The sequence below is a fragment of the Schistocerca nitens genome, chromosome 6 (genome assembly GCF_023898315.1).
Source record: "Schistocerca nitens isolate TAMUIC-IGC-003100 chromosome 6, iqSchNite1.1, whole genome shotgun sequence".
In the NCBI taxonomy this organism is placed as follows: domain Eukaryota; kingdom Metazoa; phylum Arthropoda; class Insecta; order Orthoptera; family Acrididae; genus Schistocerca; species Schistocerca nitens.
Window position 1 is genome coordinate 451400889 of NC_064619.1, and position 18322 is coordinate 451419210.

General features: G+C 42.3%; 1 protein-coding gene across 3 annotated transcripts in view; it reads right to left on the minus strand.

Annotated features, from left to right (window-relative positions):
- Positions 1-16013, minus strand: part of LOC126262326 (uncharacterized) — a 422509-nt gene extending 406496 nt beyond the window's left edge. For all 3 annotated transcript variants that reach the window (XM_049958882.1, XM_049958881.1, XM_049958880.1), the window contains exon 1: positions 15926-16013. The gene's annotated coding sequence lies outside the window, so the exon portion shown is untranslated. The remainder of the gene's footprint in view (positions 1-15925) is intronic.
- Between the last annotated feature and the right edge of the window lie 2309 nt (positions 16014-18322).

Here is an 18322-nt window from a genome sequence, read left to right on the forward strand (position 1 = left end):
AAGTTTTTTCGGGACGAGGTTTATTCTTGTTTTACGTTAACACATCACATACGCCACTAATATCTAGTACATATTTAGTGTAAATGGAGGTCATTTGACCAACTTATAATATTTCGTGCGTAAACTGTAGATCCAAAGTACCAAGCATGCTAAAGCTATGTAAAACGATGCAAAATGATCCATATGACGTTGGTAAGTACGAATCGTTGATGTAAAATAACATCGAGAATCTGTCATGCAGTCAACCGTCTCCAGAGAACGGAAGAGCGTGTATGTCTTCAGAATTCACAAAAACTGTCTCTTTTCTTTCTTTCGCTTGCGCCTTTGTCCCGCAGAGTCGGCGTTGTTACAATCGGATTTGGCATGGTTAGTTCGAACGGGTGGCCAGATACCCTTCTTCCGCCACCCTGTACCCCACGGGACGGAACAGAACCAATGTATGCCAACTGTCTGTGTCTAGTGGAAATCATGAAATAGTGCGAAAGTGTTTCAAATGTCTGCAAGTCGTGTAACTGAGGCGGAATGTGGGGACCAGCCCGATATTCATCTAGGGGGATGTGGGAAACCGCCTAAAAACCACATATAGGCTGGCCAGCACACCGACCCTCGTCGGTAATCCACCAGGCGGATTCGATCCGGGGCTGGCGAGCCTACGCGAGTCCAGCAAACAGCGCATTAGCGCTCTCGGCTAACCTGTTGGGTCAATTTACAAAAAGTGTTGAGAGGTGGCATGAGCCCCCTCTCATATTTCTATCTTACTCTGAGTAATTCGATTTTCCTCTCTAATTGCATGCGGTGAAAAGTTGCTATTTCTTCACACGCGGACTTCCAACGTAGCGTCTCTCGTCACCCAGGTGGTCCGGTGACAGGCGGGTCCTGCTGAGCTTGAAAGGGTTAAGCCGACGGGTGTGAGGGAGTCGAGTGGATGCTTTCCAGACGGTGTCCGGACATTTGCCACGCCGGACATTTGCCACAGTTTTACCTGCTCCGAAGGGTTCGGTCCCTTGTCTCCCCCTCCCCCTCCTCCTCCTCCTCCTCCTCCTCCTCATCCTCCTCTTCCTGCTCTCCCGCCCGCCCAGTTTGCTTTCGAAGTTCCTAACGTGACCATCAGTATGGAAGTTATTACAACAAACAAGGCCTCCTCCTGCTCATTAGAAAGGTTACGCGTATCTTAAACAGAGGGAATCTAAAGAAGGTGTTGTTACATGGATGTGCTTACGCCGAAAAGCGGATCATTGCAAGGGAAAGCTGCTTTCGAGGGACGGAGAAGTGTTGAGCGTGTTAGAACATCTCTGTAGACCACCTGACGATGCAGCTCTGAAAGTGGAAACAGCGAAGAGAAGGTCTCGAGAAGAAACTACACAGTTATCGGAGATATACGCGGATGAAATGGGAAATCTACATAATAAAGTTTATGACTTTGTTACAGTGATGCCTAATTCAGAATCTATGAAGAGAACCATGCGTCGTCGATGGAGTCAAGAGTGAGGGAACCAACAAGAGCCTAAGAACTCTTATGAAATTTATCTTCATGAAGATCTATTAAAAATGGGAGATGGCAGTAGTTTTCTTCTGGAAGACGATAGATTAGAGGTGAGAATAATGATTTTTAGTGGAAGCAAAGGAAAAGAAAGTCTAAAAACATGTTCCCATTTTTTTATGGATGGAACATTTAAGAGATGCAGCAAGCAGTTTGCACAGATCTACACCATACACGTAGACCTAGGAGGCCCGATTAAAGAAACAAACATTCTTCCTACTGTATTTGCACTGCTCCCTAATAAGAAGAAAGACACATATGTTCGTCTGTTTCGTCTGATAAAACAGGCAGTCTCTGAGTGGTGTCCTAAACAAGTAAAGCTGGACTTTGAGGCAGCTGCGATATCGGCCATTCGTCAAGTTTTTCCCACAACTGAAATAAATTGATTCTATTTCCATATGAAGAAGAGTTTATGGAGAAGAACTCGAGTTCTCGGTCTAACTGAGGAGTACCGCTAGAACGAGGATTTAAGACTTCACGTCAGCATGTGTGCAGCGCTGGCAGTTGTAAAACCGGAGGACGTAAGCAATGGATGGATTGAAATTCATGAAGAAGCTCCTGATAACGGAAGTTTCTCTCAATTTTTTGACTACTTTGTGGATAACTGGCTAGAGAATGAGGATATCGCAATAGAAATGTGGGACTGTTACGGAAAAAGGCACCGAACGACGAAAGCTGTTGAAGCGTGGCACAACAAAATAAATAGTATTATTGGAAACCCTCACCCTAAAATCAACTATTTGGTGGAGTGCTTGAAAAAGGAAGCAGAGCTCACAAACTGCATGTACATGAAATTGGAAATGAATCTTGAAGGTAAGAAGTGGAAGAAGTTCAAAATGGTTCAAATGGCTCTGAGCACTATGCGACTTAGACTAATTAAACCTAACTAACCTAAGGACATCACACACATCCATGCGCGAGGCAGGATTCGAACCTGCGACCGTAGCGGTCACACGGTTCCAGACTGTAGCGCCTAGAACCGCACGGCCACTCCGGCCGGCGAAGAAGAAGTACTTGAAGCTGGACGACAGGATAGAGAGAATCGTAAAGAATTATGAAGAGACTGGCAACATTAGGCCTTGCTTGAAAGCCATTGCCCATATTCAGAAACTGGACTAAAATATGTTAAAAATAAATACTGTATTAAAAACTATGAAGACCACTGAGTCCTCGCAGGTTACTGATATAAAATTATTAAAACATTGAAGCAGCATTATCGGAGCTAATATTAAGTTGTAATTGTAAATAGAGTGTACATTAGTTCAGCGTTTTTAGGCTGATTTTACACACGCCAGAATGGTAGATGGTCATTTATCATTTTCCTGTGCAAAGTGTGATGCGAATCAGCCTTTAATGTAAAAATTAAAAAGTGTTTCAAGCCTCACAAAAGTATCCCCAATGTTGTCACGTTAAGGTAACTTTTTTCTACCTTCCAATGTTATGGGCATACTATTAAATAATTGTGAGTTCTAAAATAATTTTCTGAAGCTCCAGAATCGCAACTACCACCTAAAATATCATGGTTTGTTAAACTGATAGTATACGCTTTCGTAAAAGAAAATGGGAACTGAACCTTTGAATTGTACCTAAAATTGACATCCCAAAACTGATCTGATGCTAAGGTTGACACTTTTGGCACCTCAAACATTTTTTATTTAAGTTTATCTGCAAACATTTATAGTAGATGTAAATCTACTTAAGTACATTTAGATATAGTCCTTTAAAAATTAAAATTTCTTACCAAATTGTTGATCATCTTTAAACAGGTCAGTAAAAGCAAGGAATTGCTACTGAAAATTAATTGTTACTAAAGAACATCAGAAACAAATGTATTAGACCTACTTTTCTTATACTTTAGAGACTTTTTGAAAAGATATTTGATCATTTCCTCCGTCACTGACAGTGTAATTTCAGTTGCTTTGCAACACCAGGGATATCTACTTCTAAATTATGTTTGCAGCTGTTCTCATTTCGAATTCTGGAATATTTACTTCGTCTTCTTTGTTGGAGGAATTTCGGAAAATGCATTTACTAACTCCACTTTAGTGGCACTGTCATCAGTGGCGTTACCGCCGCTGTCGCGCAGTAAAGGTACTTTCCGCTGGTTTACTTAACATGAGACCAGTATCTCTTCGGATTTTTCACCACAGTTCTAGAGCGAGTTTCGTTGTGGAAACTATTAAATGCATCTCGCATTGAAATCCGCACCAAATTTCGAGCCTCAGTAAAACTTCAGCAATCTTGGAGATTTTGCGTTCGTCTAAATTATACGTGCCTTTTGCGGTGCTCCTGCAACAGCTTTCTGTCGTGTTTTGTGTACCATAGGGGATCAGTTCCGTCTCTTATTAATTCATTTGGTACGAATATCTCGAGTGATGTTGATACTATTTCTTTGAACTTAAGCCACATATAGTCTCCATTTACATAGTTTGGAAGGATTGGAGACTATCTCTTAGAAAGACGTCACCTGAATTTTTAGCTGCTTTTATAAATATATTTCGCGTTTAGTTTTGGTGAATTTCTTTGTTACGGAAGTGAGCCTCTCTACGACTGCGTGTTCACTAATCCCTGCATCCGTCGTGATGCTCAGGATTATTTGTGGCTAAGAGGTCAAGTGTGATTTCGTAATCATTTACAATTTGAATGGCCTCATCAACTAATTGTTAAAAATAATTTTTAAAAAAGCATTTAGAACAATTACGGAAGTTGTTTTCTATTTACAATAGGGTATGAAAATGTATTTTTGTCAACATGGGGAAGGTAGATTGAAGTAACTGCCAACTATAATTGTATGAGTAGGGTACCTATTTGTGATGAGACTCAAGTTTTCTTTTCTTTGAACTGTTCAGCAGCTGTTTCATCTGAGACAGGGGGTCGGTAAAAGGAGCCAGTTATTAATTTATTCCGGTTGTCGAGTATAACCTCTGTCCATACTAAGTCACAGGAACTAACTGCTTCAAAGTCGATAGTGAGCTCACATTATTTTTTTCTTAAGTTGTCCTTCTTGTTTCTGTTGTAGCTCAGATAATTACAATTACGGCTTTTCCCTCCAGAACCTAAGATGCTTTCTCTGTGACCCTGTAAATACCAGAGCTAAACAATGTAGAACAACAACGTACGTTACAAGCGTAGCATTCTGTATTACTCCATTTCCTTATTTCTAACATTTTAAAATTGTAAGTCGACTTTAGATGACATGTCAATCATAGATGTTCTTATCTCTATTTAGTGACCGTGTTTTCAGTTCTTTTGGACATTGTCCCACTACACTTTATTAACGAATGTTTTTAGAGAGTAAATTAATATGGAGTATGTCGTTCTTCTTTTCAAACATTCACAAACCCATTTATTCTTTCCCTAGTATCTTTTGGGTATGCAGTTGTAGTAATTAAAGTAGGCACAAATGCAGTGATAAAAATGAAATGATTAACATACATTTGCATTCTCGTTTCATCGTTCCTTTCGTTTCCCAAAAGTTATAAATATTTCGATTTCGGAAAAGAAGCTCTGTACTTGACCAAGATGTCGAAGAAGAAGGTCCCTTACATACTGGTTGTATCGAGTACGATGTGGAGACGGCGGTTTGAAAGCGGACAGAGGTAGCGCGGGGAAGGGCGTCCCTTACCTGAGGGATCGCTACTCAAGCTACCTGGCGAAGGGGCAAGTGTGGCAAATGTCCGGCGTTGCAAATGCCCGGTGTGGCAAATGTCCGGCATTTTTCCAGACGCTGACATTGTCATAAGAGCGGGAGCGACACGCCCAGATGGGCTGGAAGAGACGGCTGGGCTAGAGATTCCGTTACTTCGCAGAAACTTAGTGAAAACCGTTTCTGGCGGGCTACCAGCGAGCCGTGTGAATGACTTGTCTTCCCAGGCAGTCTTGGCGGGCAAATTCCCGCGTTTTCTGCAAAATCGTAGCTGTGATTGAGTTGCTCAGGGCATAGCTTCGTGACGTAGCAAAATCGGCGCAGAAATTGGCGCCAAGAATCTCCATTGGTGGAATGGTAGTGCTTCGGCAATAGAGTGGAATTTTCCGCCGGTTTTCGAGTTGCTGATTGGAACGTTTAACCACGGCCACTGTCGTGGGGGCGGGAATGTTCTGTGTTCAGCCTGTACGGGTGCTCTTGAGGGAGTCGGCTCTCGCCTTTCGGTTGGAGTGGGTTACAAGACCGAGCTCTCGCTGCTTTGGACAGCCTGCCTTCCGTTGGCTGTCTAATATACTTTTATTTGATTGTAACCGTTTGACGAAGTTTCGACTTCAACGTAACTTTCCGAGTACAGTTGGCAATTGAGCGTTCTGCATACAAGCGGCCTATGTTGTCTGTCTTGGGCAATTTTGGCTAAAGTTGACTGTATCGGAGTTACTGTGTGACTTTGCTTGTTAAAATCAATCACTGTACCGTCAGTGATTGTACGGCGGGCCTCCTTCGTCTCCCTCAGAGGCGTATTTGTGTTGCTAGGAAGTCTTTAGTCTGGAACAACCAGACCAGGAGAATTTGTTTCGGGCTATACTCACGACATTATCATCACCACGACGGGACGTCGAAGCAACCAGCCATCGCCTCCGGTATCCCAGACCGTGTCCTTGCAGTTAAGAAGACAGCTTGGTCATGTACGTCCGCAGCAACGGCAAAGCAGGCAATTTTGCTAGGTGATAATTAGAGCTCAGCAGAGCGCGCCAGTTCGTCTTTTCTAACTTTGTTCTGTCTTGGGTGTTCACTGTCTGAGTTATCACTACTGTAGCAGCAATTAATGTTAGGTTGGCTGGGTGTTTCTCTTAAGATTTGAGTTGCAAGGAATTGGCTCCACATACCACTTGGTCATAAATGTCACAATCTAATTTATGGACAACTTCACCTTCACAGCCTTTATTTGAGTATCCAATTTGATGTTTGCAAATGTTTCGTGTGTTTTGTTTATTATTTTGAGTTTAGTCATAATAAATCAAATTGTTATTTTGGACGGAACTTTCATTCTGTTAATCGGTAGAGCAACCCTTTCATTTCTCACTACGTTAATGAAACTTTCCTTAATTTCTATCCAATTAAATTATTGCAGGTGCCAAATTCTTTTCTACTCCACTTCCAGGGTCGATTACAGTCAGTTCGCGTTTCTTCTTAATCCATGTGCAACAGCAAAAGTAGGAGTTAGAAAAGGGGGGACTTAGAGCATCATTTCCATATGAAGATTCGAGAAGAATTTAGTGTTAAACACACTGCTAGCCCCGGCACCTCGCAGTGTAAACGAATGAAATTACAAAGCACCACCACCAACGTCAGTCTGTTGCAGGAATCTACAGGATAATACAGGCTCACACATTATGAAGTTTGGGAGGAAAAGAACTTTCTCTCGAGGTATCAACGGGAATTCAGAAAAAAAATTCGAGTGAAATATAGTTCACTTCATTAATACACGGCGTCTTTCAAATAGTAGGTGCAGTTGAACGATCGATTCAACCTGTGCTAGAGTTCTGAAAGGCCATGGAGACTACCACACTATCGACTGATAATCAAGATATGATCATAAGGAACATCTTCACAGATAAGTGATTGCTTCCAACGATTTTTTCATTCTAACTCAACCTACACTGCGGAAGTTCAGAAGTAACATCTGGAAACACCACGAAAGCGTGATGTGACCGCTAATATTATCAATACAAAGGTGGCTTAAAAATGTTTCATCTGATATCGGAAACTTTCTGCTTCAATGAAGTAAGTAATATGTGGCTAGGTGATTATCAGTAATTTAATGATATTCATGTTATTTTATGTCCGCAGCTCGTGGTCTCGCGGTAGCGTTCTCGCTTCCCGAGCACGGGGTCCCGGGTTCGATTCCCGGCGGGGTCAGGGATTTTCTCTGCCTCGTGATGACTGGGTGTTGTGTGTTGTCCTTAGGTTAGTTAGGTTTAAGTAGTTCTAAGTTCTAGGGGACTCATGACCATAGCTGTTAAGTCCCATAGTGCCAGAGCCATTTTTTTTTTTTTGTTATTTTATGAGTAGGCAGTAGACGGTTCCATTTGCGCCATCAACAGAACAGGCTATGCTAATTGTATACTACGCCTTCCATATCGCTGGCAATGGGATCTACATAACGGCGATGACTACATTGAAGAACAGTGACAGGTGCAAACACGTAACTCTTTTGTATCGGTTGTGAATAAATAGTTGCACCTTTTTAAGTTCCAACCCTCGTATGATTCAAAATATTGTTACAAGCAACATTTAGAATGGCTTTTTTTAACTTCTAATCTTCATCTTTTTTTTTCAATTCTAATGTTCCTCATTTTCTTATCATTCATGATATTTTTTAAGCGTACATAAGTGTGAATGGATTTTTAAAATTCTAATCTTCGCCATTTTCTTATAATTCGCTTGTTTTTGTCTCTCCGACAAACACAATTTGTGTGACTTTTCAATCGTTATCCGTTAATACACAGGTAATTACTTAGTTGCAAAGAATGTGAGATTCTTAGTTCGTTTTGCTGTCCGATATTTGTAATATTTTGTTTTATTAGAGCAACTAAAATTTTAATTCTTTCAGGCTTCGTGCAGCATGTGTAGCTTAGGCGCTATGTGAATTAAAGTTGTGAGCTTCAAGTAATAATCCGATAGCATCATAATAATATGGCTTGGTTGCAAGTCATCTTTCCTTCGCCCTATATGCCAATGATACAGGGCAGGAAAATCATGTATATTAATACGAAGCACCCTCTAAAAATGGTTCAAATGGCTCTGAGCACTATGGGACTTAACATCGGAGGTCATCAGTCCCCTAGAACTTAGAACTACTTAAACCTAACTAACCTAAGGACATCACACACATCCATGCCCAAGGCAGGATTCGAACCTGCGACCGTAGCGGTCGCTCGGCTCCAGACTGTAGCGCCCAGAACCGCACGGCCACTCCGGCCGGCCAAAAAAGCAGAGAGGAGATGAATAACATTATCAGTCCGCACTTCTGCAACACGTCTTTGTAAATTTCATATAAAAAGTGTATTCCATCAACCCTTTCAGCACGTATATTTTTGTCAAAGGCAATTGTACGTAACACCTAAAACGTAGATAAATTTTGTTGCGATGCTCTGAGTAAATTTGTAGTCACGTAGTCGTACCTTGAGCGACTGCTGTACTGCCGCCTGTTTCGTAAGCAGTGTATTCTGGCAAACAGACGCCAGATGTTGCGTCTCCAATGAACAACGTGCGGGGGACGCGACGCCGAAGGCCAAGCCCGTCATGAAACACCGGCGCTCAGATCTTAATTGATACCGCAACAGCTTCGGGGTATTTACGTCACAAGTGGGGGAAAAACAGACCCGGCATTATTGCGTACTGCTGTGAAAGGAAACAAGCTGACGGCTAGCCTATGAATGGCAGTCTCGATAATTTTCCCTACAGTCGCAAACGGAAGAAGTACTGTGTGTCCGATAACGAACGTAACTTTAGAAGTGCCCGCCATTTCTGTCCGACGGAACTGAACGTTGCACGATTTTTATCCGTTCTCTTTGTGGTTAGTAATGGAGCGCTTCACAATGGATCACCTTGTTGTCATCATCAAAACTTATTACAAATGGAGTGAGTGTTGTGCAGATGCTGGTCACAAACATCGTGTGATGTTTGATGAACGTAATTTAAGAAAATCGGTTCGGCTGAGAACATGAAACCCTCGGGGAGTCCACGTGCTCGTCTTTCTGGGAAAACATCGTCAACGCGAGTGATAATGTTGCCTATTAAGTCCTGTGAAATCTAGTATAAATTTGAGGTCAGGAACCCTGGTCTGGAAACATTCAAATCGAAGTTATAAGCGAAAATCGTTCTGATACCTCTGGCAGTGGAACACATGTGCAACTACTGTTGCTAAGATTGTAGGGTAGGTACACTGCGTGATCAAAAGTAACCGGACATCCCCCAAAACATGGGTTTGTCATATTAGGTTGCATTGTGCTGCCACCCACTGCCAGGTACTCTATATCAGCGACCTCAGTAGTCACTAGACCGCGAGAGAGCAGAATAGGGCGCTCCGCGGAACTCACGGGCTTCGAACGTGGTCAGGTGATTGGGTGTCAATTGTGTCATACGTCTGCACGCAAGATTTCCACACTCCTAAACATCCGTAGGTCCACTGTTTCCGATGTGATAGTGAAGTGGAAATGTGAAGGGATACGTACAGCACAAAAGCGTAAAGGCCGACCTCTTCTGTTGACTGACAGACACCGCCGACAGTTGAAGAGGGTCATAATGTGTAATAGGCAGACATCTATACAGACCATCACACAGGAATTCCAAACTGCATCAGGATCGACTGCAAGTTCTGTGACAGTTAGGCGGGAGGTGAGAAAACTTGGATTTCATGGTCGAGCGGCTGCTCATAAGCCACATATCACGCCGGTAAATGCCAAACGACGCCTCGCTTGGTGTAAGGATCGTAAACATTGGACAACTGAACAGTGGAAAAACGTGGTGTGGAGTGACGAATCACGGTACACAATGTGGCGATCCGATGGAAGGGCGTGGATATGGCGAATGCCCAGTGAACGTCACCTGTCAGCGTGTGTAGTGCCAACAGTAAAATTCGGAGGCGGTGGTGTTATGGTGTGATCGTGTTTTTCATGGAGGGGGCTTGCACTCCTTGTTGTTTTGCATGGCACTATCACAGCACAGGCCTACATTGATGCTTTAAGCACCTTCTTGCTTTCCGCTGTTGAAGAGCACTTCGGAGATGGCGATTGCATTTTCAGCACGATCGAGCACCTGTTCATAATGCACGGCGAGTGGCGGAGTGGTTACACGACAATAACATCCCTGTAATGGACTGGCCTGACAAGAGTCCTGAGCTGAATCATATAGAAAACCTCTGGGATGGATTGGAGCGCCGACTTCGTGCCAGGTCTCGCCGACCGACATCGATACCTCTCCTCAGTTCAGCACTCCGTGAAGAATGTCCTGCCATTCCCCAGGAAACCTTCCAACACATGATTGAACGTATGCCTGTGAGAGTGGAAGTTAAGGCTAAGGGTGGGCCAACACCATATTGAATTCCAGCATTACCGATGGAGTTCGCCACGAACTTTTAAGTCATTTTCAGTCAGGAGTCCGGATACTTTTGATCATTTATCTTTCGGAGGTGGTAGTATGGACCAAAACGAGAGGAAGATATCTAGAAAACATGGTCTCCAAAACGAATGTTCGATACTGTGAAACATATCCCTTCTGCTGCAAGCTCTTTGGTTTCCACATGTTGGAGGAGGTAGTGTGGACAAAACAAGGAAAATGTCCACTAAATATGGGTTCTAAAACGCACACTTTAAGAGCTAGGTACTTGTTCAGTAACAGTAGCGAAGCAACTGTTCAAACGGAGAATACAAGAAAGCCAGTTGTTGGTGTGTCGCCTCGACATACATTAGGTAGTGAGCCGAAGAGCGAGAAGCACATGAACCACGAACTTGCAACTAGCGCTATGGTAAAGCTTTAATTTTGATGCGTAAGCTAAAAAATACATCACAATTCTATGTTCTTACGCCTAAGATATAATGTTTTGCAACAGGTTGAATATTTTGTAACGTTCTGTACAATCAACACGCACAAAAGAAACAAGTACAATCAATAAAGCCATTAGAGGTTTTGTGTGTAAGATAGTCGCTGGACGGAATGCGAAAGAAATATGCGGAAGGCTACAGTGATCGATAACTTATGCCCATATATGACAGGGAGAAGTCTAATACTGGATAAAAAATGGACATGTATCCGAGAAGAATGATGTTCAAGTTGTTATCAGCCGTTCTGATACATGTTCCCTGTTTTAGATTTAACAAAGTGAAAGACCGGATAATTCCTTCTCCTATGCGAGCTTTGCTCCGTCTCTGACGATTTCACAGCGACGGTAAGGTTCTAAACTTCATCCCGGCTACATGTTTTCTGTCACACTAGTAAATTAGTCGGATAAGTAGGTGCACTCGGCATGTTTTTTAGAGTGAGGCTCGGTTATGATTAATTTCCTTCCGTATAACTTTATGCAACGAATGACAGATAAGTTCGCGTGTTTGCGATGCATCTCTGATGATTTCGACCTACATGTGAAAGTCAAACGTAAAGCGTTTAACTTCCTTTCTAGTCAAGATGTACTCCTTGAGCGTTCATAGAACAACGAGAAGCTGCAGTTCCACTAGAAACGACACAGCTTATAAACCATATATACAATCAAGTTTGATGGGTCAGCATCGCAACGGATGATTTGGCCTTCTGGAACAATCTATTCAGCTATTCATCAGTAACAACAACGATTACCCATTGCGTTCTACGAAATATTTTCAAATGTGTTTGGAGAACAGACACACATAAGCGCGCATTTAAATTGTACGTCTACATCCGAGGCGGGATCCCGTACCCAGACGTCGGTTTAATAGTCAACAGCCCGCAGGGTCGGCGAAATATTGTTCACCTATAGCGATGAGCGATCCTTAAGGAGCCTCAAGCTATTTCATATGAGTTACACTCATTAATTAGGTTTCGCATAGAAGCTAAAGCCAGGCATTGTTCACGTTTGTCCGCCTCCGTAGCTGCCGGGTCAGTGTGCCAGATTGCTAACCGAAGGGTTCGACATCTGGACGGGGAGTAGATTTTCTCCGGTCAGGGAATGGGTGTTGCATTGTCTTTATATTCATATCGTCATAAGTGACACAAAAATCGCTTGCAACTTGTCACATAATTAATTTAAGACTCTTTAACTTCATACCAGGTATGACTTGACCGCAATGAATTTCTGAATTGTTGTAACACGCTGTCGTATCGTCTTTACAACGTTGAGGCTGCTGCATGGGCACGTCCCGAAAGCCAATATTTTTTTTAAAAAGGTGTTTACTTAATCCATTCGTCGATAGAGCAATACTACAATATTTCCCAATGTAGGCAGATACCTACAGGTGCGAATACTACCAAACCATCAGATTAATGTGTCATGGTCGAAATATACTACCACGAATTATATACAGAAGAAGAAAACAACAAGGTGAAAATCAGTTTTGGTTCAGGAGAAGCAAAAGAACACGCGAGACAATGCTGATCTCAAGACTAAAAATAAAATAAAATACAGGGAGCGTAAAATTACCTACATCTTTTACAAAATCCGGACTGCGCTTACAATTGCGAGGCATGAAAAAGGAATGGTAGAGGGTTAGAGCTCAGAAATTTGGAACACGAATTAAAGTACAGGGAGCATTAATAAAAACATATTTTCTAATTGTTTTGTAATTCTATCCGTGGCATCAAAGAGTTGCAAGATTAGTTAAACGGCCTTTAAAACAGGAGATAAACATGAATAAAATTAGAATACACATACTGGTATACAGTCGGGTGATGCTGAGGTAATTGGACTAGGATGTAACATGTTGAAATTAGTGGACGAGTTTTGCTGTTTGGGAAGCAAATTTGACTTTAGACGACTGAAGTAAAGAGTATAGAAAATGCAAACTAGACATAACAAGAAAAACTTTTCTGGACAAGAGGAATTTATCAAGGTGGAATGTAAGAAAGTGTTAGTAAGGCTTTTACAGACGTTGAAAGAGTAGTGCGATGCTACAGAAAAATGCTTAAGATTAAATGATAATGGTAATAATTGGCGCACAGAGCTAAATTACACTTTGTGTCCCATGCTGACAACTCCCGATATTTTGTTTAATCCTCATCGCTAATCAGGTTGTTTATTCGTTACCTGAGACCAACATAACTTTGCGGTACAGTAAATGTTACGCAGCTCAGTGGTTTCGTACGATACAATTCAAAACAATGGAAAACGCCGAAAGTCACATAGCTTGCAACAGTAACCCAATTCCTTTCTCGCTGACTCACTGTATATCCACGCAAATATCTAACGAACAAAACAACGAATGCAAAATATAGTCTTTACTCTTTCGTTGAGTTGGCTCACTTGGCATAACGAGAGTGACAGAGAACAAGAAATACGGCTACCTGTACCAGGGATATGGTAGTTTTTACTGAATTGTAAATCAGTGAAGTCCATTGTGACTGTGTTCATGGCTTCCTTTCACACGTCTCCACCCTCTTCCCACATTAGTGATCTCCAATCCTACCTCTTCTTTTCCTCTTCCTACTTCGCCATCCCTCATCCTCTTTTCTTTTGCCCTCTCCATTTTTTTGTTTACCTGTCAGACAAGTGCCGTACCCCAGTTGTGCCACTAGGTGCGTAGACTGGATAAAAATTGAGGGAACGCTGATTTGGAAGGGCAAGAAGAGAGCTTTGTGGAACTACTTGACTAAATGTATACGAATGGGTCGGTTACTAGGATACGTTCTGAGGCATCAGGAATGTAGGATTGCAGTATTTATGCAAGACGGACTATAACCACACTCCCAAGTTTAAAGAAAACATCCTCTGCAGCGATAGCAGGTCAAATATCTAACCCTTGAAAGGAAGGAACGTGTGTCGCTGTTGCCAATGGTGGTCTAAAAAATGGTTCAAATGGCTCTAAGCACTATCGGACTTAACATCTGAGGTCATCAGTCCCCTAGACTTAGAACTACTTAAACCTAACTAACCTAAAGACATCACACACATTCATGCCCGAGGCAGGATTCGAACCTGCGACAGTAGCAGCAGCGCGGTTCCCGACTGAAGCGCCTAGAACCGCTCGGCCACAGCGGCCGGCCCAATGGTGGGCTACAGAGAAACAGTGGTAGAGCTGCCTGCGTTCGTAATACTTCGTCGTGTGCTAACACGTCTTGGAGTCTTGGAAAAAAAGTTATGATAATTCGGTTACTATTTGAACAGCGTCTGAGAGAGTCGGATACAAAAATGTAGTCGCGCATCCACGTCGGGAACCGATAGCAATCTATAATTTCAGTGTGAAAAGTTAGAGTTGTACATCCTGTCGTAGAATCTATTGTACTTTTTGTGAAACTTTGGTCACCCATGGATGATTTGAAATCCCAATTAGTTACGTAGTTAGTTTCGTGTTCCATACATCATTTTGTTCGATATATCGTAATGATATGGAACGAGACATTTTACTTTCATATCGCAACTTCATTTGTAAATAAGGTCACATTCTGAACATTTGAGTTTTTTCCCCAAAAAGAAGAAAGATATACAGATGTTACGAATTAGTAAATTCTACCCACAACGTTTTCACATTACAGTAATAGAAATTCTTCTACGGAGTACAAGGAGTTGTCAGACTTAAAACTTTCTCTGTTTTCAAATTTTACTTTCCTGTCTGTCAGACATTTTATATTACTGAGTAAGTGATCAACAAATTTTGTTGCGGCACTGTATACCATTTTTTTCGCTAAAGACAACCTCAATGTGGAGTAATGAATGTAATTTTTCCTTATAGTATTGTAATTGTGTACATCACTGTTCCTTTTGAAATGTAGTGGATTACTTACAACAAAATTCATGATGGAATTAATATACTGTGAAGCAGTTGTCGGAATGGTGATGATGATGATTGGTGAGTGGGGCGCTCAATTGTGCGGTCATCAGTGCCCGTACAAAGTCCCAATTTTTTCACACTCCAATTTTTTACGCAGTCCAATGTAGCCACTATCAGGAATAATGATGATGATGAAATGATGAGGCACTACGGTCGCAGGTTCGAATCCTGCCTCGGGGATGGATGTGTGTGATGTCCTTAGGTTAGTTAGGTTTAAGCAGTTCTAAGTTCTAGGGGACTGATGACCTCCCATAGTGCTCAGAGCCATTTGAACCACTTTCAAATGACGAGGACAAGACAAACACCCAGTCCCCAGTTGTCAGAATGCCCAACTCCTTAAACAGATGTCTACAAGATGATTGTGGGTGAGCACCATACATTATTCTAACAGAACGTTTTTGCGCAATTAAGTCTGTCATTCTTAAAGATATGTTACCCCAGAACATTATGCCGTATGATATTGCTGAAAGAAAATCTGCAAAAAATGTCAACTTACTCGTTTGTCTGTCCCAAAGCTATACAGTGATACTAAATGCAAATATTGTTCAATTAAGTTGCTTTAGAAGTTCCCAAATATCACTATTTTCATACTGGAATCTTCATTACCCCATTCATTACGGAGCTCTCATTGATCCGACGAACCCCATTATGGGAAGTACTACTACAATTACGCCGACAGAAGCAATGTCTTAAGACCAGCGCTTAAATACAGGAAATAGCTTCAAGTGGATGTACGAGTGCTGTAGTTACGTGGAGATGAGCTGAGCTGCGCAAAACAGACTAGCGTTGAGAACTGCAGCAAAGCAGTGTTCTGACTGATGGCCACATCAACAGCATCCCAATAAAAAGAAGCAAAACGCACGAGCAGTGCACATCAAGTGTAAATTAGGGGTAGACAATCTCCGACAGTGCTCTAGGCTAGGGGTAGGTGTAGGTGCGTACCTGTGTGGAGTTTCCTGCGCCCTGTGGAGGCGTCCTTGCCCTGCGCTGCGACACCCAACCGTACTCCTGCCGATGCACTACTGTCTGCGCGACGGCGACTGATGGCCGGTGGCATCCCCGGCGCCGCTCGGCTCACATCGGCTGCGGTCGACCGTCTCCGGCGCCTCACCTAGCCGTGCCTGTGGTTGTGGCTGGCAGTGAAAACGACCGCCGGCGGAATTCCTGCACCCGACAAGCCGGCTTCTCGTCCCCCACGGGGCATGTGCTCAGTCTTAACCGACGTAACACTGCTTGTCTCGTCAACATAAAGTGCTAAAGCAATATGTTGTTGTGTTCTCCAGTCCAAAGACTGGTTTGATGCAGCTCTCCATGCTACTCTACCCTGTGCAAGCTGCTTCATCTCCAATTAACTACAGCAACCTACATCCTTCTGGATGTGCTTAGTGTATTCATCTCTTGGTCTCCCTCTACGATTTTTACCCTCCACGCTGCCCTCCAATGCTAAATTTGTGATCCCTTGATGCCTCAAAACATGTCCTACCAACCGATCCCTTCTTCTAGTCAAGTTGTGCCACAAATTTCTCTTCTCTAAATCTATTCAATACCTCCTCATTAGTTATGTGATCTACCCACCTTATCTTCAGCATTCTTCTGTAGCACCACATTTCGAAAGCTTCTATTCTCTTCTTGTCCAAACTAGTTATCGTCCATGTTTCACTTCCATACATGGCTACACTCCATACAAATACTTTCAGAAACGACTTCCTGGCACTTAAATCAATACTCGATGTTAACAAATTTCTCTTCTTCAGAAATACTTTCTTTGTCATAGCCAGTCTACATTTTATATCCTCTCTACTTCCACCATCATCAGTTATTTTGCTCTCCAAATAGCAAAACTCATCTACCACTTTAAGTGTCTCATTTCCTAATCTAATTCCCTCAGCCTCACCTGATTTAATTCGACTACATCCCATTATCTTCGTTTTGCTTTTGTTGATGTTCATCTTATAGCCTTCTTTCATGACACTGTCCATTCCTTTCAGCTGCACGTCCAGGTTCTTTTTCTGTCTCGGATAAAATTACACTGCCGTATGCAAACCTCAAAGTTTTTATTTCTTCTCCATGGATTTTAATTCCTACTCCAAATTTTTCTTTTATTTCCTTTACTGCTTGCTCAATATACAGACTGAATAACATCTGGGATAGACTACAACCCTGTTTCACTCCTTTCCCAACCACTGCTTCCCTTTCATGCCCCTCGACTCTTATAACTGCCATCTGGTTTCTGCACAAATTGTAAATAGTCTCTCGCTCCCTGTATTTCACACCTGCCTCCTTCAGAATTTTAGGGTATTCCAGTCAACATTGTCAACAAATGCTAGAAACGTAGGTTTGCCTTTCCTTAACCTATCTTCTAAGATAAATCGTAGGGTCAGTATTGCCTCGCGCGTTCCAACATTTCTATGGAATCCAAACTGATCTTCCCTGAGGTCGGCTTCTACCAGTCTTTTCGTTCGTCTGTAGAGAATTCGCGTTAGTATTTTCCAACCGTGACTTATTAAACTGATAGTTCGGTAATTTTCACACCTGTCAAAACCTGCTTTCGTCTGGATTGGAATTATTAAATTCTTCTTTAAGTCTGAGGGTACTTCGCCTGCCCCATACATCTTGCTCACCAGATGGAAGAGTTTTTTCACCGCTGGCTCTCGCAAGGTTATCAGTAGTTCTAATGGAATGTTGTCTATTCCCGGGGCCTTGTTTCGACTTAGGTCTTTCAGTGCTCTGTCAAATTCTTCACGCATTATCGTATCTCCCATTTCATTTTCACCTACGTCCTCTTCCATTTCATTCGAGTACATCGCCCATGTATAGACCCTCTATATACTCCTTCGACCTTACTGATTTCCCTTCTTTGCTTAGGACATGTTTCCCATCTCAGCTATTGATATTCATGCAGGTGGTTCTCTTTTCTCCAAAAGTCCTGTAGGCAGTACCTATTTAACCCCTATTGATATAGGCCTCTATACCCTTACATTTGTCCTCTAGACATCCCTGCTTAGCCATTTTGCACTTCCTGTCGATCTCATTTTTGAGACGTTTATATTCCTTTTCACCTGCTTCATTTATTGCATTTTTATATTTTCTCCTTTCATCAATTAAATTCAATAACTCTTCTGTTACCCAAGGATTTCTACTAGCCCTCATCTTTTTACCTTCTTGATCGTCTGCTGCCTTCACTATTTCATCTCTCAAAGCTACCCAAACGTCTTCTACCGTATCTCTTTCCCCTATTCTTGTCAATCGTTTCCTAATGCTCTCTCTAAAACTCTCTTCAACCTCTGGTTCTTTCGGTTTGTCTAGGTCCCATCCCCTTAAATTCCTAACTTTTTGCAG